The sequence below is a fragment of the Sciurus vulgaris genome (assembly GCF_902686455.1).
Source record: "Sciurus vulgaris genome assembly, chromosome: 9".
Classification (NCBI taxonomy): Eukaryota; Metazoa; Chordata; class Mammalia; order Rodentia; family Sciuridae; genus Sciurus; species Sciurus vulgaris.
In genome coordinates, this window is record NC_136469.1 from 90,674,903 (window position 1) to 90,697,459 (window position 22,557).

The following is a 22,557-nucleotide window of genomic DNA, read 5'->3' on the forward strand; positions in this document are numbered from 1 at the left end:
TGAGAGAAGTTAACAAAACAAATGTTGCTGTTCTAGTCCTCTACATTTGTGGGCAGTTTGTTAAACAGTGATAGATAACTGGAACATTAAATTGACATATTTTAATTATACTTATGTATTACTCTTTCAGTTAATACATCGGTATATAAAGGGGAGACTAAAAATATAACATATTAAAAATAATTACTATCCAGGAAATTGAGTCATATAGCACAGTCATAGTGGTTAATGGTTCACATTCTGTACCTAGATAGCTTTGATGCTATTCCCTACCCAGTGCTATAAAGATGAAATATATTACAAGATTCTTAGAACTGGAGCAAGGAGAATGCATAGAGGCATAGGGCTTATTTCCAACAGACAAAAGTGCTCTAAACATGATTGCAGTGGTGGTTTACAATTCTGAGATTGTACTATGGACCACTGAGCTTTTTATTGGTGAATTGTACAATATGTGATTTGTACCATATGTAAAAACAAAGTTGCCACCCACTAAAAAAAAAAAAAAATTCCATTGAAGGAAGTTATCCCTAAATGTTATTCAGCAGTATTATGACTACATTTCTACAAACTACAAACAAAAGTTAACACCTCACTTGCTGCTATTGTTTACATTATTCTAAAACCTCAAATATAGTGACTTACAAATGTAAGGTCATTACCACTTAACTACAAAAAAGCACTCATAAAGGAATCATTGCACATTTTCACACAAACATGAGGACATCTACCATTTGCTTTTCTTACTTGGCAGTCAGAGACTCTGTCTACTAGTGTATTTACTTTGATGTGTAAAGTTATATTTTAACTAACTAAAGATTTCTGCATGGATAAAGGCAAAAGCAGCAGGAATCCAATGTGAAAGGAAGCCTTGCATTTCACCAGGATGTCTACGAAAATGACTGCAGTTCTGATGCTGCTACAGCTGAGTAGTCACTTTGCTTCAATAAATAAATGAGGAAACTAACCTACAGATATGGAGACAATTTCCTCAAAGCTACATAGATGATTGTTCTAGAAATATTTGTAGAGGTTCTTGATCTACATTCTACACTCATGAGGACATTTAGTGACATTTAAAGTTATTGCTTTTGAAGATGAAATAAAATGGATCGTAAAATGATAATAAATGTGTATGACTGCCCAGAGAAGTCCTCAGTGGTTTATTTTGTCATTGTGTAACTTCCTGCTGTGTACAAAGATTTCTAACTGACTGTACAATTTAAGCTTTTTTATAAAAATTTAAACTTTTTTATAAAAAAAATAGTAGTCACTGGAAGTTGTGGAAAGGTGCTGGTGTGGCCAGTGGAAGTCAGCCATTGGATCAACGTAAAGACAATATTGGATGAACTAGTCCAGAAGGGGTCATGAGGTGACTCTTCTGAGACCCTCAGCTTCCATTTCGTTTTATATTGAAGAAGATCTGCTATTAAATTTGAGACTTACCCTACAGCAGTATCTAGAAATGACATAGAGTATTATTACATTGAAGAAATCAGGAAGTTGATTTATGAACTGCCAAAATAATCAATTTGGACATACTTTTCAATGTTGCAAGAAATTCTGTGGGAAGATTCTGAATATTTTGAGAATCGCTGTAAAGAAGTAGTTTTCAATAAGAATTTTATGACAAAACTAAGTGAATCCAAGTTTGGTATCATTCTTGCAGATGCCTTTGGTCCCTGTGGCGAGCTCTAGCTGAACTACTTAAAATACCATTCGTGTACACTCACCGCTTTTATCCTGGCTACCCGCATGAAAAATATAGTGCAGGATTTTCATTCCCTCCTTCCTATGTGCCTGCTATTCTGTCAGAATTAAGTGATCAAGTGACATTCATGGAGCGGATAAAAAACATGTTGTATGTGCTTTATTTTGATTTTTGGTTCCAAACCTTTAATGAGAAGAAGTGGAATCAGTTTTACAGTGAAGTTTTAGGTAAGTCCTGTTTTCTAATGGTAATGTAAATTCTAAAATCTGTCCTGTCTTTGAGGGTGAGTCTGAAGGAATATGAAATCGGAGAAATTAATCTTTAAAATATATGGTGATAAAATGAATATATTTTATCACAATAATATATCAAACTCAAAACATTAAAAAAAAGCTTAAATTGTACAGTCAGTTAGAAATCTTTGTACACAGCAGGAAGTTACACAATGACAAAATAAACCACTGAGGACTTCTCTGGGCAGTCATACACATTTATTATCATTTTACGATCCATTTTATTTCATCTTCAAAAGCAATAACTTTAAATGTCACTAAATGTCCTCATGAGTGTAGAATGTAGATCAAGAACCTCTACAAATATTTCTAGAACAATCATCTATGTAGCTTTGAGGAAATCGTCTCCATAGCTGTAGGTTAGTTTACTCATTTATAAATCCAAATATTTTGTCACTTCATCTCTCACTTTGTGTCTTTCATATATGTCCACATAAATATGAGCAACACATGTTTAAAATATATATATACACATATATAATACACACATTAACTTTATTAAATCAGACACTCAAACATATTTGGTTTCATTATTGAAATTTCTTTCAGACTTTTACAGGCATATTCATTTTCCCAGGACAACTTCCCAGTGTCCTACAGCTTTAGTCTTCTTTTTCCTGTTCAGGATGACCCACTACATTGTCAGAGACAACGGCAAAAGCAGATATCTGGCTCATTCATACCTACTGGGATTTGGAATTTCCTCGCCCAAGCCTACCAAGCCTCCTTTTGTTGGAGGACTCCATTGCAGACCTGCCAAACCTCTGCCTAAGGTAAACCTGTTTCCACTTGGATGTTTCTTGTACTTGCATTTTCACCAGGAATGATTCCCTGTCCTCAGAATGTCTCATTCACTATTTAAAAAAAAAAAAAAAAGTTATAAGAAATAGGGCAAAGAGATCTGTATATAGAAATTCTTACATGTCTTTGCCACATAAGTATGTGAATTTCATTTTTGTTACAGTAGAAAAGGAAAACCTGGGGGACTTTTGAAGATAAGATCAGTTAAATGGAGGTCTTCATTATTCAGCATACAAGAAAATATTAGTCATTAATTCAGAAGAGTGACTAGCATGTACCATCGGATAGTTCTGGATATGCAGACAAACGAAGTAGCACAGTCTCTGCTCCCAAATACCTTACATTCTACATTGAAAAACTGTGAACAAGAAAGAGAAATTGTGTGAGAAATATTATAATAAGGAAAGACCACAGGTATAGGGGAAACGCAGAAAAACTGCCTGAGGGAACATAGGTCTCCACCCCTTAACTGCCTGGCAGAAAGAGATAGAGAAATATATGCTTCTCAGTTACTTAACGAAGAGCATAAATGTTGCATATTTGAAGAATAGCTATTATTTTCTACCACTTGTATCTGTAGGCTGCCCTTATCTTATGATTATGAAAGAATTCTATGAGTATTTAGGATAATATTGCTTATGAAAAACACAAGAATCTAATGTATTTTTAACAAATACCACACTTTTATGATTCCAACAGACAGAAAGCATTTTTGAATTCACTATTAAGTGATCACTTAAGAGATTCTTTTTGTCTACTCTTTTGTTGGCAGTAACATTGTATCTGATCTCATTGAACATTTAAAATCCAAATATCTCTTCTTAAAGCCAATCTTTGAGGCTATATATGATAATTCAATTCCAAAAGCACACCTGAGAGTAATGGAAGTTCTGGGCAAACCAATCCTATTTTTAAAAGATTTCTTCATTTGTGTTAAATGGAAATGTCAGTGTCAATAGAAGGGACAAGAGCAGGGGTTCGGAAAGAGAACCAAAAGGTTGAAAAGCAGCCTAGTCATGATAATTAGAAATAGTATTCGCAATGAAGTTGCAAAAAGGAGATTCAAATCCAAGTCACTGTTAAATCTTCCTTCTTATCTCTTACTACAATGAATTCTGGTTGCTCCCAAATTTCTGAGTTTTCATTAATTACTGGATTCTCAGAAATTTCTGCAAATTTGGAAGAATCAGATATTCTTGAGACAAATGCATCAAGAATCTTAAAAATGCACACTTTTTAATTTATTGTATATTTCAAAATTGCTGGAAAAGAGGATTTGGAAAATTCCAACCCAAAACTGATAAATGCTTGAGGTGATGGACTTGCTAATACCTTAATTTGATCATCACACATTATACACATGTATCAAAATATCACACTATACTCCATAAATTGTCCACAATTATTATGGGTGAATCAATAATTATAATAAAAGAGAAAAGTGTATATTGCCACTTGCACAATAAATTCATAAAAATTATACAGAGAAAAATAATCAAGATATACATAATTATTTATGTTAATAAAAGAAACATCAGAAGTAATTTAGATGTATAACATGAGGAATGTTTTAAAAGCTTACATTGTGTACATGGATACTATAATAATCATTTTATATAAGAATACTCAACTCTACTGGTTAGCCATAATAGAAATTTACCTAGAAGCAGATAAAAAACCAAATTAATAAATATAGTAAAAGTATTATTTTCTTGGAGGATAAAAAGGTGTACATAATAGGAATACAGTTTTCTAAATATATGTGACATATATTTCTTTGTATGTGTACATGTGTGGTGCTGAGGAAAGAATCCCAAGCCTCACATACTCTGGGCAAGTGCTGTACCACTAAGCTACAAACCAGGTCCATATGAATGCATTTAGTTGTATGAATAGAGCAAAGGACAAAATAAAAATATGCCATTTTTTCTGTGTGTATTTGCCTGGGATCAAACACAAGGCTTTGGCATATTAAGCATGCACTCTACCCCTGAGCTATATCTGCAGCCCTGAAAATGGAAATTTTAAATCAGTGGTATTGTTACATAGAGATTATAAGTAAATCTTATTTTCTATTTTATACTCTTTCAAACTTTCTTATAATGAGCCTTTTTTTAAAAATTATTTCCATGAAGGTGTCCCAGAACAAGAATTAATCCCTGTTAGTGTTAATCTATAAAAAGAGATTTACTAGATAATAATGTAGGGAAAAAAAATTCTACTGCCTAAATGAAGGAAGCTCTGAGCAGAGCTTCAGTGAGATAAAACACTGTTATGTAAGTCACGTTAAATATTGCTACAGGTCAATGGAATCACATATAACCACTAGATGCACCCTGGGAACCTTAGAAATATGCTCCTAATGAAGATGATGCCCCAGGTTAAAATTATACTTTTGGTGAATGCTGTGGCTATCACAGGGTCTGTTTGTTAAATTAATAAATTTTTCTTGGTGTTTCCTGTAAAACATTGTTTAAACAATGCATTAGCTGATGATTAGGAAGAGAAATAAACAAATCAAGTAGATTTTGGTCATTGTTTTAGGAAAAAAACAGAGATGACAATGAATTAAAAACTGAAAGAACCACCCCCCAAATGAATATTTAGTTTTGACAAAATTTCCAGGAAAGTGTTGGTTTTCTTCATTCATTTTGTGGTAGAAGAGTTTTTAATAAGACAGAATTATTCTTATGTAGAATATAAAAAGCAAGGCTAAGGGAACACATGTTAAGATGATTCTCAAGCAATTGCAGGAAACATTCTTTGCCAGAAGCTTTATCAGGTGCAGTAGGGTACTCAAGAGGGTTCCCAGATCTCCCCTGGAGAAAGGTGGATGGGCCTCCTCTCACCACTGCATACAAATGTCCTGCAGACCACAGTAAAGTGATGATGTGTCCTTCACAGTACTTTCTACTGGGACAATACTAAAGTGTGATTTCAGGCTGAGGGGTGGCATAAGTAAACAGACTTGGACTCATGGCACACAAACATATAGCTACACATGTGTATTTCTAGAGCATTAATAGGACTTGTAGGACTATTTCACAGAAATTCTAAACCAAAATGCCATACTCCTGAAATTCAGTGATTCTTAAACTCCCAACAAAAGGAGAATAATTTGGGAAAACATTTGAGAAATTCTGACAAGGGGTAAATTATTTTATAAAGGTTTTTAGAGCAGAGAGAAGATAAATAAAAATTCATCTCCAGTATACCTAAATTTTCTCAATACTCAGATCTAGAGAGTTAAAAGACTAATCACAATTTTTTTCTTTTTTTTTTAAATTTATTCTTTTTAGGTATACTTGACAGTAGTATGTGTTTTGACATATATACATTCATGGAGTATAACTTATTCTAATTAGGATCCCATTCTTTTTTAAATTTTTTAATTTTTATTTATTTATTTATTTATTTTTGCGGTGCTGCGGATCGAACCCAGGGCCTTGTGCTTGGAAGGCAAGCACTCTACCGACTGAGCCTCCCCAGCCCAGGATCCCATTCTTACGGTTGAACATGACATGGAGTTACACTGGTTGGGTATATATATATATACGGACCCAGGAAAGTTATGTCCAATTCATTCTACTGTCTTTCCTATTTCTATCCACCCCCTTTTCCCTTCATTCCCCTTTGTCTAACCCAATTAACTTCTATTCTTCCCTCCTTCACCTTGTTATGTGTTTTCATCCACATATCAGAGAGCATATTCGGACTTTGGTTTTCAGGGATTGGCTTATTTCACTTAGTATGATGGTCTCCAGTTCCATCCATTTACTGGCAAATGCCACAATTTCATTCTTTTTATGAATGAGTAATATTGCATTGTGTATATGCACATGTTCTTTATCCATTCATCTATTTAAGGGTTGTTTCCTAGCTTAGCTATTGTGAGTTAAGCTGCTATAAACATTGATGTGGCTGTGTCACTGTACTACAATGATTTTAAGTCCTTTCAGCATATACCAAGGAGAGGGATAACTGGGTCAATTGGTGGTTCCATTCCAGGTTTTCTGAAGATTCTCCATAATGCTTTCCAGAGTAGTTGCACCAATTTGTAGTGCCACTAGCAATGTATAAGTGAACTTTTTCCCCACAGTCTTGCCAAAATTTATTGTTACTTGAATTCTTGATAATTGCCATTGTGACTGGAGTGAGATGAAATCTCAGGGTAGTTTTAATTTTCAGTTCTTTAATTGCTAGAGATGTTGAACATTTCTTCATATATTTGTTGACCATCCATATGTCTTCTTCTATGAAGTGCCTCTTCAGTTCCTTTGCACATTTATTGACTGGTTGTAGGGTTTTGGTGTTTTTTTGAGGTTTTTTTTGTATATCCTAGAGATTAATGCCCTATCTGAGGTGCAGGTAGCATAGATTTTCTGCCATTCTGTAGGCTCTCTCTGTTCATATTCTTGATTATTTCCTTTGCTGTGGAGAAGCTTTTGAGTCTGATACCATCCCACTTATTGATTCCTTTTTTATTAATTTTTCTGTTTTATTTAGTTATATATGACAGTAGAATGCACTTTGATACATCATATATAATGGAGTATAATTTCTCATTCTTCTAGCTATGCATGACATAGAATACCACCAGTCAGGTAATCATATATGTACATGGGGAAATAACTTCTGATTAATTTATCTATCCTTTTTATCTCCATACCCTCTCCCATCTCTTCACTTCCCTCTACCTAAAGTAACTCTATTCTTCCCTAGCCCCCTCCCCCATTGTGAATTAGCATCCACATATCAGAGAAAACATTTGGCTTTTGGTTTTTTGGGATTGGTTTATTTCACTTAGCATGATATTTTCCAGCTCCATCCATTTACTGGCAAATGCCATAATTTCATTCTTCTTGAGGGCTGAGTAATATCCCATCATAAATATACCACATTTTTCTATCCATTCATCTGTTGAAGGGCACCTAGGTTTGTTCCATAGTTTAGCTATTGTAAATTGAGCAGCTATAAACATTGATGTGGTTCCATCCCTGTAATATGCTGATTTTAAGTCCTTTGGCTATAAACCAAGGAGTGGGATAACTGGGTCAAATCGTGGTTCCATTCCAAGTATTCTGAGGAATATCCATACTGCTTTCCATAGTGGTTGCATCAATTTGCTGTCTCACCAATGATGTATGAGTGTACCTTTTTCCCCACATCCTCCCAACACTTATTGTTGCTTGTATTCTTCATAATTGCTATTCTGACTGGAGTAAGATAAAATCTTAGAATAGTTTTGATTTGCATTTCTCTACTTATTAGAGACTTTGAACCTTTTTTCATATATTTGTTGATTAATTGTATTTCTTCTTCTGGGAAGTATCTGTTCAGTTCCTTATCCCATTTATTGATTAATTTACTTGCTTTTATGGTGTTAAGTTTTTTGAGTTCTTTATATATCCTGGAAATTACTGCTTTAGCTGAGGTGCATGTGGTAAAGATTTCCTACAATTTTGTAGAGTCTCTCATCACATTACTAATTGTTTCCTTTGTTGAGAAGAAGTTTTTTAGTTCAAATTCATCCCATTTATTGATTCTTGATTTTATTTCTTTTGCTTTAGAAGTCTTGTTAAGGAATTCAGGTCCTAAACACACCTGATGAAGATTTGGGCCTCGTTTTTCTTCTTTTAGTTGCAGGGTCTCTGGTCTAATTCCTAGTCTTTGATCCATTTTGAGTTGAGTTTTGAGCAGGGTGAGAGATAGGGGTTCAATTTTATTCTGCTACATAGGGATTTCCCGTTTCACCAGCACCACTCGTTGAAGACATTCTCTTCTCTCCAAGGTATGTTTATGGCACTTCTGTCTAGCATGAAATAACTGTATTCATGTAGGTTTGTCTTTGTGTTTTCTATTTTGTTCCACTGGTCTTCATGTCTATTTTGGTGCCAATACCATGACATTTTTGTTGTTATAGCACTGTAGTATAATATAATGTCTGGTATTGTGATGTTTCCTGCTTCACTTTTCTCTCTAAGGATTGCTTTAATTTATTTATTAAAATAAATTTTAATTTATTTTTCCAATTAAATTTCATCACTGATTTTTCTATTTCTATGAAGAACATCATGGGACTTTTTTTTTTACATTGGGAAATATGACTTTAATTTGAATTCACAGAACTGACTTTCAAACAAACCATAACAAGAAGGCTATTCAGGAATTGAACACGATTCAAATGTCTCCCTTTAGGAGTCAGTACATAGTTTCATAAGACTCTTTTGCTTTTAGAGGTGGCACATGTGACTTTGGACAAGTCACAGATTTATAATGGCAAAGAACCCCTCTCCCATTTCTTTTTTTTTTTTTTTTTTTTTGATTCATTCTGTTATTTTTTCCCTTCCCCCCCCACCCCTCACACCCCTCTTTTTTTCCCTCTATACAGTCCTTCCTTCCTCCATTCTTACCACCCTCCTTATCCCTAACCCTAACCCTAACCCTAACCCTAACACTAACCCCTCCTACCCCCCATTATATGTCCTCATCCACTTATCAGCGATATCATTCGTCCTTTGGCTTTTTGAGATTGGCTTATCTCACTTAGCATGATATTCTCCAATTTCATCCATTTGCCTGCAAATGCCATAATTTTATCATTCTTTATGGCGGAGTAATATTCCATTGTATATATATGCCACAGTTTCTTTATCCATTCATCAACTGAAGGGCATCTAGTTTGGTTCCACAATCTGGCTATGGTGAATTGAGCAGCAATGAACATTGATGTGGCTGTATCTCTGTACTATGCTGATTTTAAGTCCTTTGGGTATAGGCCGAGGAGTGGTATAGCTGGGTCAAATGGTGGTTCCATTCTAAGCATTGTGAGGAATCTCCATACTGCTTTCCAGAGTGGCTGCACTAATTTGCAACCCCACCAGCAATGTATGAGTGTACCTTTTTCCCCACATCCTCGCCAACACCTGTTGTTGCTTGTGTTCTTGATAATCACCATTCTAATTGGGGTGAGATGAAATCTTAGGGTAGTTTTGATTTGCATTTATCTTATTACTAGAGATGTTGAACATTTTTTCATATATCTGTTGATTGCTTGTACATCTTCTTCTGTGAAGTGTCTGTTCATTTCCTTAGCCCATTTGTTGATTGGATTATTTGTGTTCTTGGTGTAGACTTTTTTGAGTTCTTTATATATTCTGGAAATTAGTGCTCCATCTGAAGTATGAGTGGCAAAGATATTCTCCCACTCTGTAGGCTCTCTCTTCACATTACTGATAGTTTCCTTTGCTGAGAGAAAGCTTTTTAGTTTGAATCTATCCCAGTGGTTGATTCTAGCTTTTATTTCTTGTGCTATGGGAGTCCTGTTAAGGAAGTCTGATCTTAAGCCAACAAGTTGAAGGTTTGTACCTACTTTTTCTTCTATAAGATGCAGGGTCTCTGGTCTGATTCCGAGGTCCTTGATCCATTTTGAGTTGAGTTTTGTGCAGGGTGAGAGATAGGGCTTTAGTTTCATTCTGTTGCATATGGTTTTCCAGTTTTCCCAGCACCATTTGTTGAAGAGGCTATCTTTTCTCCTTTGCATATTTTTGGCACCTTTGTCTAGTATGAGAAAATTGTATTTATTTGGGTTTGTGTCCATGTCCTTATTCGGTACCATTGATCTACCTGTCTATTTTTGTATCAATACCATGCCGTTTTTGTTACTATTGCTTTGTACTAGAGTTGAAGATCTGGTATTGCAATACCGCTTGCTTCGCTCTTTCTACTGAGGATTGCTTTAGCTATTCTGGGTTTCTTATTCTTCCAGGTGAATTTCATAATTGCTTCCTCTATTTCTGTAAGGTACATCATCGGGATTTTAATTGGAATTGCATTGAATCTGTATAGCACGTTTGGTAGTATGGCCATTTTGACAATATTAATTCTGTCTATCCAAGAACATGGGAGATCTTTCCATCTTCTAATGTTTTCTTTAATTTCTTTCTTTAGTGTTCTGTAGTTCTCATTGTAGAGGTCTTTCACCTCTTTTGTGAGATTGATTCTCAAGTATTTTATTTTTTTCGATGCTATTGTGAATGGGGTAGAGTTCCTAATTTCTCTTTCTGAAGATTCATCACTTATATATAAAAATGCATTGGATTTATGAGCATTGATCTTGTAACCTGCTACTTTACTGAATTCACTTATGAGTTCTAAGAGTTTTCTGGTGGAATTTCCAGGTTCCTCTAAATATATAATCATGTCATCAGCAACCAGGGATAGTCTGAGTTCCTCTTTTCCAATTCATATCCCTTTAATTTCTTTGGTTTGTCTAATTGCTCTGGCTAGAGTCTCAAGAACGATATTGAATAGAGGTGGTGAAAGAGGGCATTCCTGCCTAGTTCCAGTTTTTAGGGGGAATGCTTTCAGTTTTTCACCATTTAGAATGATATTGGCCATGGTCTTGGCATAGATGCCCTTTACATTGTTAAGGAATGTTCCCATTACCCCAATTTTCTCCAGTGTTTTGAGCATGAAGGGATGCTGTATTTTATCGAATGCTTTTACTGCATCTATTGAAATAATCATGTGATTCTTAACTTTAAGTCTGTTGATATGGTGAATGACATTTATTGATTTCTGGATGTTGAACCAACATTGCATCCCTGGGATAAAACCCACTTGATCGTGGTGCACTATCTTTTTAATGTATTTTTGGATGCGATTTGCTAAAATTTTGTTGAGAATTTTTACATCGATGTTCTTGAAGGATATTGGTCTGAAATTTTCTTTCCTTGATGTGTCTCTGTCTGGTTTAGGTATCAGGGTGATATTGGCTTCACAGAGTGAGTTTGGGAGGGTTCCCTCCTCTTCTATTTTATGGAATACTTTGAGAAGTATTGGAATGAGCTCTTCTATAAAGGTTTTGTAGAACTCGGCTGAGAACCCATCTGGTCCCGGACTTTTCTTTGTTGGTAGGCTTTTGTGACCTCTTCTATTTCATTGCTTGAAATTGATTTATTTTAGTTGTGTATGTCCTCCTCGTTCGGTTTAGGTAATTCATATGTCTCTAGAAACTTGTTGATGTCTTCGAGGTTTTCTGTTTTGTTGGAGTATAGATTTTCAAAATAGCTTCTAATTATGTTTTGTATTTCACTCCTGTCTGTTGTGATATTTCCTTGTTCATTCCGAATTTTAGTAATTTGAGTTTTCTCCCTCTTTCTCTTTCTTAGTGTGGCTAAGGGTTTATCAATGTTGTTTATTTTTTCAAAGAACCAACTATTTATTTTGTTAATTTTTCCAGTTGTTTCTTTTGTTTTAGTTTCGTTGATTTCGGCTCTGATTTTAACTATTTCCTGTCTTCTACTACTTTTGGTGTTGGTCTGCTCTTCTTTTTCTAGGGCTTTGAGCTGTAGTGTTAAGTCATTTATTTGTTGATTTCTACTTCTTTTGTTGAATGGGCCCCATGAAATAAATCTTCCTCTAAGTACTGCTTTCATAGTGTCCCAGAGATTTTGATATGATGTGTCTTTGTTCTCGTTTATTTCTAAGATTTTTTTTATTTCCCTCCTGATGTCTTTTGTTATCCATTCATCATATAAATAGTGTATTATTTAATCTCCAGGTATTGGAGAAGTTTCTGTTTTTTATTCTGTCATTTATTTCTAATTTCAATCCATTATGATCTGATAGAGTACAAGGTAGTATCTCTATCTTCTTGTATTTGCTAACAGTAGCTTTGTGGCATAAAACATGGTCTATTTTAGAGAAAGATCCATGTGCTGCTGAGAAGAAAGTGTATTCGTTCTTTGTTGGATGGTATATTCTATATAAGTCGGTTAAGTCTAAATTATTGATTGTGTTATTGAGATCTATGGTTTCTTTATTCAATTTGTGTTTGGAAGATCTATCCAGTGGTGAGAGAGGTGTGTTAAAATCGCCTAGTATTATTGTGTTGCGGTCTATTTGATTTCTGGAATTGAGAAGGATTTGTTTGACGTACATGGATGAGCCAATGTTCGGGGCATAGATATTTATGATTGTTATGTCTTGCTGATTTATGCTTCCCTTAAGCAGTATGTAATGTCCTTCTTTATCCCTTCTGACTAGTTTTGGCTTGAAGTCCACATTATCTGAAATGAGGATGGATACTCCAGCTTTTTTGCTGTGTCTGTGTGCATGGTATGTTTTTTCCCATCCTTTCACCTTTAGTCTATGGGTATCTCTTTCTATGAGATGAGTCTCTTGAAGGCAGCACATTGTTGGATTTTTCTTTTTAATCCATTCTGCCAGTCTATGTCTTTTGATTGATGAGTTCAGGCCATTAACATTCAGGGTTATTATTGTGATATGATTTGTATTCCCAATCATTTGACTCATTTTTGTTTTTTGACATTATTTGGTTTCTCCTTTATTTGGCTATTCCTTTAGTCTAGTTCTTCCCGTTGCTGATTTGCATCGTTGTTTTTCACCTCTTCCTCATGGAATATTTTGATGAGAATGTTCTGTAATGCTGGCTTTCTTTTTGTAAATTCCTTTAGGTTTAGTTTATCATGGAAGAATCTTATTTCTTCGTCAAATCTGAAATTAAGTTTTGCTGGGTATAAGATTCTTGGTTGGCATCCGTTTCCTTTCAGGGCTTGGTAAATGTTGTTCCAGGCCCTTGTGGCTTTTAGGGTCTGGATTGAAAAATCTGCTGATATTCTTATTGGTTTCCCCCTGAATGTAATTTGATTCTTTTCTCTTATGGCCTTTAAAATTCTGTCTTTATTTTGTATGTTAGGTATTTTCATAATAATGTGCCTTGGTGTGGGTCTGTTGTAATTTTGTATATTTGGAGTCCTATAAGCCTCTTGTACTTGGTTTTCCATTCCATTCTTCAGAGTTGGGAGATTTTCTGATATTATTTCATTGAATAGATTGTTCATTCCTTTGGTTTGTTTCTCTGTGCCTTCCTCAATCCCAATAATTCTTAAATTTGTCCTTTTCATGATATCCCATAATTCTTGTAGATTCTGTTCATGATTTCTTACCATCTTTTCTGTTTGGTCAACTTTGTTTTCAAGATGAAACATTTTGTCTTCAATATCTGAGGTTCTGTCTTCCAGGTGTTCTATCCTATTGGTTATGCTTTCTATGGAGTTTTTAACTTGGTTTATTGTTTCCTTCATTTCAAGGATTTCTGTTTGTTGTTTTTTCAATATCTCTAACTCTTTATTGAAATGATCTCTTGCTTCCCGTATTTGCTCCTTTAACTGTTGATTGGTGCGATCATTTAATGCCTGCATTTCCTCTTTCATCTCCTCCTTCAATGCCTGCATTTGCTCTTTCCTCGTTTGCTTCCCTGATTGTTTTAATTATGTACATTCTGAATTCCCTTTCTGACATTTCTTCTGCTGTGCTGTCATTGGGTTTTATTGATATAGTATCTAGGTTTGTTTGGGACATTTTCTTCCCTTGTTTTCTCATATTGGTCAGATGTCAGTGGGACTTTGTGATATTGCAGAATTCTTCTATTGGCTTATAGTGTCCCTGTAGATTTCCAGTGAATCACCTTCCTGCCTTCAGTAGCCTAAAGTCTTGGAGTAACTTGATAATGCAGTGCTTCCAAGGAAAGCTGCCCCTAGCCCGCTACTGGTTCCAGGGCTTGGAGTTGGCTCGGTGTGGAAAGGCTCTCACTGGGGGGCCTGCTCTGAGAAGCTAGCCTGGAAAGGCGCTTCCCGCTGGAGGGAGACGGGCTGCTTGCGAAGTCCCTGGCTGCCCTGTCCTTGTCCCTGAAGCAACCTGCGGGCAGGAACTTGCCACACTGCCTTTGGGACTTGAAGCTTGGTTCTGTGCAGGAAGGCTCTCACTGGGGGGCCTGCTCCGAGATGCTGGAGAGTCTGGCCCTGTGGGAGGAGCCCACTGCCGGAGTACACAGGGCTGCCTGGGGAAGACTCTAGCTGCCCTGCCCTACTCTAATAAGCCACCCAAATCTGGGCCTGCCGCCTGGGCAGCGCTTCACCGGGTGGGGGAGACTCACTTCATGGCTCTATTTTAGTCCCAGTTTCTCAATGCCTCTCCTTCTTGAATCCTGGGTTCTGGAGCAACTGGAGATGCAGTCACCCTCTAGTCTGCCATCTTGGATCCATCATTAGACTTTTAATAGGAATTGCATTAAATCTGTACAGTGCAGCACTTTAGGTAGTATGATATTTTTGATAATATTAATTCTACCTATCCAAGAACATGAGAGATCTTTTCATCCTCTAAGGTACTCTTCAATTTCTTTCTTTGGTGTTCTGTAACTTTTCATTGTGGAGGTCTTTCATCTCTTTTGTTATATTGATTCCCAGGTATTTTATTTTTTTGAGGCTATTGCAAATGTGATAGTTTCTCTTTCAGTTGATTCATTGTTGGTGTAGAGGAACATAATTGATTTATGGGTGCTCATTTTATATCCTGCTACTTTGCTGAATTTGTTTATTAGTTCTAGAAGCTTTCTGGTCCTTGAAGCTCCAACCAGAGCAATTAGAAAAAAGAAAGACATTAAAGGGATATAAACAGGAAAAAAAGAGCTCAAACTATCCCAATTTGCCAATGATATGAGTCTATACTAGAGATGTAATATTTTTGTTGTTGACTTTCTATTCTTTTAATGAGCTAGCTCAATGCAATGTACTTTACTTTTTGAACTATCTTCATAGTGTCCCAGACACTAATCACAAATATTAAACCACTTTTCAGGTAACCTGGCTGGAATAAACTCAAGTGACTTAGTAGAACCATATAGATGAATAATTAAAGGCCAACTAAGATCCTTTCAAGAATATATACTAGTAACTGATAACATGATAAGTGAAATTTCTGGATACAGGTGTTCTTGTCCCTATCCCACAATAGTTAAATAAGAAAAATCCATGACATTTTTTTAGCAAGCTTAAAGTTAGTAAGGCAGATTATTTTAAGGACTATCCTATTAGGACCATTGCAATGGGGTTTTGTGAGACATTGGGTTTGCCTCTGAATACAATAAGGAATAGAAGGGTTTATAGTAAAGATGCAGGGTAAAAGTCAGTGGGTGAAAGATTACTAAGAACAACATCAGAAGTCAGGGAAATTTTGGCCAAAACAATATCACAAGATTCTTGCTGAAACATGACATTGTGCTAAGACATCACAACTGACAAATTTCCCGATGTACAGTTTAAGTGCTTTTGGTAATGGCATAGACATCAATGTCACAGTCATGATGATTTCTCAGAGCAAAGCATGAAACCATCCAGCTTCCACTGGTGGGAATTCTTTAGAGAGTCACAAGAAACATCTAGGAAGTTGGGGTTTTGTTCCCAGTGGTCCAAGTCATTAAAATAACAGAAATGAAGGATACTTTAGTTTGGTGAGGAAACTAGAATTAAAAATTGAGTAAGGTGGACACAACATGACCCAGTTCAATTTACATGTTAAAATAACACAAAATGGTGTGTCATGTATTCCATTGTAACATAAAATTCACCTACAACCACTCAATTCCATTGCTGATCAATGATAAATAAAGTAAGGTAATTCTTCCTGACAAAATATGCTTGGTTTCATTGGATTGGACAGATTATTTTCACCAGCACAGCAAGAATGGAAATTGACCATAATGCTCTTGGGCTTTGCTTGCCAGATCTTTTCAAAAGAAATATCAGATTAGACTTCTAAAAGTCTCCTGAAACTGGGAAGACTGGAGAGCCAAATTAGAAACCGGAGTTCAACTTCAATGCCAAGAGTACTTAGTATATTGTTTCCAAATACGCAGAGGTTGGAAAAAGAGAAGTCAATAAATGTTCCCATTAACAAAAGTGTAAACTACAAATTTGTTATGTAGAAAGATAACATAAAAGAAAAAGGGTGCCTAGAATCATGAAAATAAAACATCAAATTCCAGCAAAATCTCAAACCAGAATGTCATGAAATATTATCCTTCTTCATCAGATCATTCGTTCCCAAGTCTGCTTGATCTAGGGTTAGCAGGTTCATGAAACTGCAGAAGTTAAAGATCTGATGGAAGTCCATTTGACAAGAAAATGTTTTTGTGGCACAAGTTTTCTTATAGAACTGTTTTGTCATTCAAGAATTTCTTATGTTTCCTAACAATCCCAAATATAATTAAGCTTAAAAGTCTGTACATGTATGATACACGAATGGTATGAATCTACATTGTGTACAACCATAGAAACAAAATGATGTACCCCATTTGTGTATAATGAATCAAAATGCAGTCTGTAAAAAATTAAAAGCTAAATTAAAAAAATTTAAAAATTAAAAATTAAATACATACATACTTAGGTGTTTCAGTAGTTGGTTTTATTTAGAAATGAACTATACATGTAATAAACATGTATGCCTTTATTTAACTTAGTATGTCATTAAGGTATCAAATTAATAAAAAGATTTTGGAAACTAGTTTTAGTAAGCCATACTATAACAGCAACAATGCTAGCCTTCATCTTAAGTTATTTCCTTGTTAACTATTCGTAACCATAGGTGAACTGATAAACCAGGGTAGAATAAATACATAAGCTCATATTATACTTATGCTGATAACTGAGAAATTTTTATTCTCCATAAACCAATAACATCAAACTAGTCATATTTGCCAAAGATTTACTCAAGTCACATGAATATTGAAAGTATTTGGGTCTTTCTACATTTCTGGTAATTTTAGTTGTGTTTAATTTATGTAAGTGTTCACAGTCAGTTGGAATAGAAAGCCATTCAGAGATTTTGTGTATTTTGTTAGGAATATCATCTAGAGCTAAGAAAATATCATATAAATGTAACTTGTAACACATACATGCATACATAAACATACATGCATAAACATAAACACTCACAGAGATCCTCTAGCTTCCATTCTAAAATTATAGCCAAGAATCAGGCAACACTGTAATATAAGACTCACTGCTATTATCTAGTATTTCATCTAAATTGTGTTTCTGATTAAAAAAAATGTAAGAAGTTGAAATTATATAATCAATAGGGGGTAAAGTTTCTTGGAACTAAAATAATCTGTGAAGAAGGCTTTTAAAGGAGTCTGCATTATAGGCCAGGGACCTATAATGTGACCCTCTAAATGTCTTTGAGGCCCACCTAAGTGAACAACATATTCACTTTATTTCTAATTAGCCTTTTTCCTTTCAACCTCAAGTAGTTGCTTTGTAAGGATCCTGAGTTCCTTAGGAGCCCTTGCCTGAGACAGAGGAACAAGTGACTGTAACTATAGGAACAGAGGGGTCAAGGAGGGAAGTGAAAAGTGCAGCCCTGGGGCACAGACAGAGGGAGGAGGTAAGACCTTGAAGGAGATGTAGCAAAGGGGGCGTTGATGTTTCCTTGCTATAGACCTGAGGGGACGATGACATGTTAAAGGAAGAAAAAAACAGGTGGAGCATGTTTGGGAGCATCTTAGATGTCCCTTGGCAACCTTAAAGATCCAAACTCTCTGTACTAAAATCATACCAACAAGAAAGAAAGCAGAGAGAGTAATCAGAGCACAAAGTCAGCAGGGGTTCAAAAAGAGCTTTCATTTGACTAATGTGTTCTCATGAGAAAATTAATAACTAGGTCTCACAACTAGACAAGCAAAAAGAAATTTTCTAGCCCAGGAGTCAGGGAATTATCTCCACTCAAGAGAGACAGCCAGCAAGGTACACAGGTACCTTTCCATCAAAGATGCCTTCCATCTATCTGCAAATGCCATAATATTATTCTTTTTTATGACTGAATAATATTCCACTGTGTATATATACCACAGTTTCTTTATCCATTCATCTGTTGAAGGGCATGTAGGTTGGTCCCACAATCTAGCTCTTATGAATTGAGCTGCTATAAACATTTATGTGGCTGTGTTACTACAGTATGCTAATTTCAAGTCCTTTGGGTATAAACTGAGGAGTGGGATAACTGGGTCAAAAGGTGGGTCCATTCCAAGTTTGCAGATAAGTGGAAGGAATTAGATAATATCATACTAAGTGAAATAAGCCAATCCCAAAAAACCAAAGGCCAAATGTTTTCCCTGATAAGAGGATGATGATATATAATGGGGGTAGGGGGGTGAGGGGGTGAGAGAAGAATGGAGGAATTTTAGGTTACATACAGGGAAATAAGAGGGAGGGGGTATGAAAAATGGTGGAATAAGACATCATTACCCTATGTACATGCATGATTACACGAACGGTATGAATCTACATTGTTCAAGACCATAGAAATGATGTACCCCATTTGTGTACAATGAGTCAAAATGCAGTCTGTAAAAAAAATTTTTTTAAAAAAAGATGCCTGTCATTGTAAGTAGTTGCTGCTTGCCTAGGATTCTAATCCTGCCACTTAAAACTGCGACCCACCCTGAGGAGAATAACCTAGCATCTGATTTCTTAGACTCTAGATCAGCTTAGAGAGAATAATGAGGTTCTTGAAAAACATGCTCTGCCCTTACCCAGGTCAATAGATGTTTCTTCAGGGCAAGGTTTTAGGAGTGGTACTCCCCAGTTGATAGCCAATCACCCAGTTGGGAGTGAAGCAAAGGCTTTAAAGACGCACACTTACGGTCCTGGATGAAAGATTCAGCACTTTAGGGATGAATCTCACCCTCTCTGAGATATAGAATCATAATTGTTAAAGAAAAAAAATTATTAATGGCAAACATTAAAAGGCAGTAAGGCAGACTTCATTTACGGTCTGCACAATAAGTGTAGGCACCACTGCAATTGGATTTTGTTGAAAAGAGAGATAAATTAAGTTCAACTCTGAATACAAAGAAAAGGATAGATTTATAGAAAAGGTATAAGGTGAGGGTCAGTGGATAGAAAGTTATTAAGAGGAAACATCAGGGGCTGCAGGGATTCTGACCAAAGTGACCTAACAAGACAGTTGCTGAAGGCAGGCCAGTGTAATATCTGGAAAGAAAGGAGTTTGAGAAACCTGAAACTATCTTATGTCAAATGTACAATATTAGATATCAGTGTTGGCAGATTCTAGTTAAACTCACAAGACTCAAATTTAGAGGATTCTTAATATGACAACACAAAGAAAAATATCCAAACACTAAATGCAAACGGAGGTGCAAAAGCCGACTCCTATAGGAGATGCTATTTTAGAGAGGGCAACAAGAGTTTGGTCAAGGAGAAAAACATCCTCGCTAGTCTGTAATGACTATTTCATTTCTTGCTTGAACAAGCGTGCACACACACGCACACACACACACACACACACACAAAGTATAAACTTGCATATATATACATAATAACTTGCATATGTATACATAATAAAGGGAAGGTATTTCATATAAGAAATCTCTCTCCAATAAAACTGTTATTAATTTTGTTTTTTCCCCGCAGTGCTAGGGATTAAACCCAGGGGCTTGTGCTTGCAAGGCAAGCACTCTGCCAACTGAGCTATCTCTCCAGCCCCAGTTTTTGTTTTTTGTTTTTTTTCTTAAAAAAAGACAGCATGGGCTGGGGATGTAGCTCACTGGTAAAGCACTTTACTGGCATGTGTAAGGGCCCTAGATTCAACTTCTGGCAACACACACACACACCCCAAGACTGAATTAAAAATAAATTTATGATTTACCAATTCCACTTCTGGGTATATTCTAGAAGAATTGAATAAAGAATTGTGACAAAATATTGGCCCAAAGACAATCATAAAACTATTCCTGGAAGTGAAGTGGTAGAAACAACCTAGGTATTCATTAATGGATTTATTGATAAACAAAATGTACATTAAAATATCAGTCTTAAAAACTTTTAGGGAATTGGGACAAATACTACAATATTAAAGAACATTACACTAAGTAAAATTAGTCTGTCAAAAAAAGAAAATACTATAAATCCACTTATATGACTATCTGACTAGTCAGTTTCATAGAAACAGAAGGTAGAAGTATGGTAGACAATGAACAGTTCTTGCTTCAGTTACACAGATTTCTTGTGTGAAAAATAAAAATGTTCTGGACATTGTTTGTATAGGAATGTGAAATATATGTATGTGTTATACTATAGAATTTTACACCTTACAAATAGTTAAGACTATATATTATATCACGTATATTTTAACTTAATTTTTAAGAGTCAAACATAATTCCTATTAATATTTGATTCCTTATATATTATGTATATTTTAACTTAATATTTAAAAGAACCAAAGATAATTCCTGTTAATACTTGATTTCTCTCCTTAAATGATTGTACCAAATCTTACAATACTCTGCGCTCTGCCTTTGCTCTTCTGTGACGGAACAAATTCTTGCCTTCACAGGAAATGGAAAACTTTATCCAGAGCTCTGGAAAGAATGGCGTTGTGTTTTCTCTGGGGTCAATGGTCAGTAACATGACCTAAGAAAGGGCAAATATGAATGCATCAGCCCTTGCCCAGATTCCACAAAAGGTTAGATAAAGTGCCCTAATGGTGGAGAACTACTGAATAAGTAGTTATTTAGTTATCTTAAATTTTGTAAAGATTCTGTTTACAGAAATTTTTCATGATAGCACAAATTTATCTCAGAAATCACCTTTAAAACAAAAAACTACACACAGCAAATTCTAAAATAGCAAAGAGGGCATTTTTGATTAATAATACTTTGGTATTGATATTGTGCTCCAAAAGAAGTACATTTTACAGATGCAGTGTGAAATTGGTATTAAGAGTATTGGAGATAGAGAGTAATCTCCAAATTCTGCCCTATCATTTCTTCATTTTACTTGCAGAATTCCTGAGGACACTGTACACACTATTGACATAATCAGTATGGAGTTACATATTAGTAACTGCATCAGTGCAATAGCAATAGCAGGTAATGAAATATATGAATAGCATCATACAACATCATCATCCTATGTAATCCTGGCCTCTATTCTTCCCCTAAATGTTGGAAGAGGCCTATTCATGATGCTTTCCATGGTGCTACATGGTGCTCACTAACCCTGAGTCTAAGAATCCACCAAATCAACGAGACTTAGAAGGGACAGTCTGCCCTGATGGACTTGGCCCTATTAATTTCTTAAGAGGGTAGAAGTGGGATCCTGTGCATTAGAAACTGTGACTCTACAAGAACCAAATATTAGTAACCTATGGAAAAAGTGGTTATAAATAATCTTCACATACCAAGAAAAAGGTGAATACCAAACTTAGCAGATGAGAACCAGTATAAAATATAAGATTTGGGAAATAAAGTAAATATGTCAGTAATTTTTTACACATTATGCTCTAGATTTATGAATATTAATTTCTTAAATATTTGTATTTAATATTGATAAACTCATTTGTCTACTACTTATGTGAAGCTACTATGTATATGATCTTGATTAAGTATAAAAATAAATACAGGAAAATTATGTCCTCTATTTGCAACCCCATTTTAATAGTTCTTTTTATTTATTATCTCTTGATCTCATTTCTTTATCTTTCATAGAATAGGAATTTAAGTGTGTGATTTTTTTCTTAATCTTACTAAAATTCTAACATCCTATAATTTGAAATTTAACTCAGTTAATAAGAGGTTTGCTTTACCCTTACAGGTCATATGGAGATTTGATGGCAAGAAATCAGATACCTTAAGACCCAATACTGGACTATACAAATGGATTCCCCAGGATGACCTTCTTGGTAAGACTCTGGAAAACAAATCTCAAAAACATGAGTAACAGCCAATCAGGAACGTAATAGTTCAATAGAAAATAAGTTTATGAAAGTTTATTAAGAAAATACCTCCGGGTTGCTGCCCATGACCTCTCCTGGCTCCAGTACTACTCTTTGGATGTGGCTGGGTTCCTGCTCACCTGTGTGGCA

At 35.3% G+C, this 22,557-nt stretch overlaps 1 pseudogene across 1 annotated transcript; it reads left to right on the forward strand.

Moving 5' to 3' along the window:
- Nucleotides 1–886: 886 nt before the first annotated feature.
- On the forward strand, nt 887–22,412 carry LOC306669825 (UDP-glucuronosyltransferase 2B31-like; annotated as a pseudogene). The gene is made up of 5 exons: nt 887–941; nt 1,271–1,938; nt 2,630–2,777; nt 21,028–21,156; nt 22,287–22,412. The product of its transcript is annotated as a UDP-glucuronosyltransferase 2B31-like (transcript).
- Nucleotides 22,413–22,557: the final 145 nt, after the last annotated feature.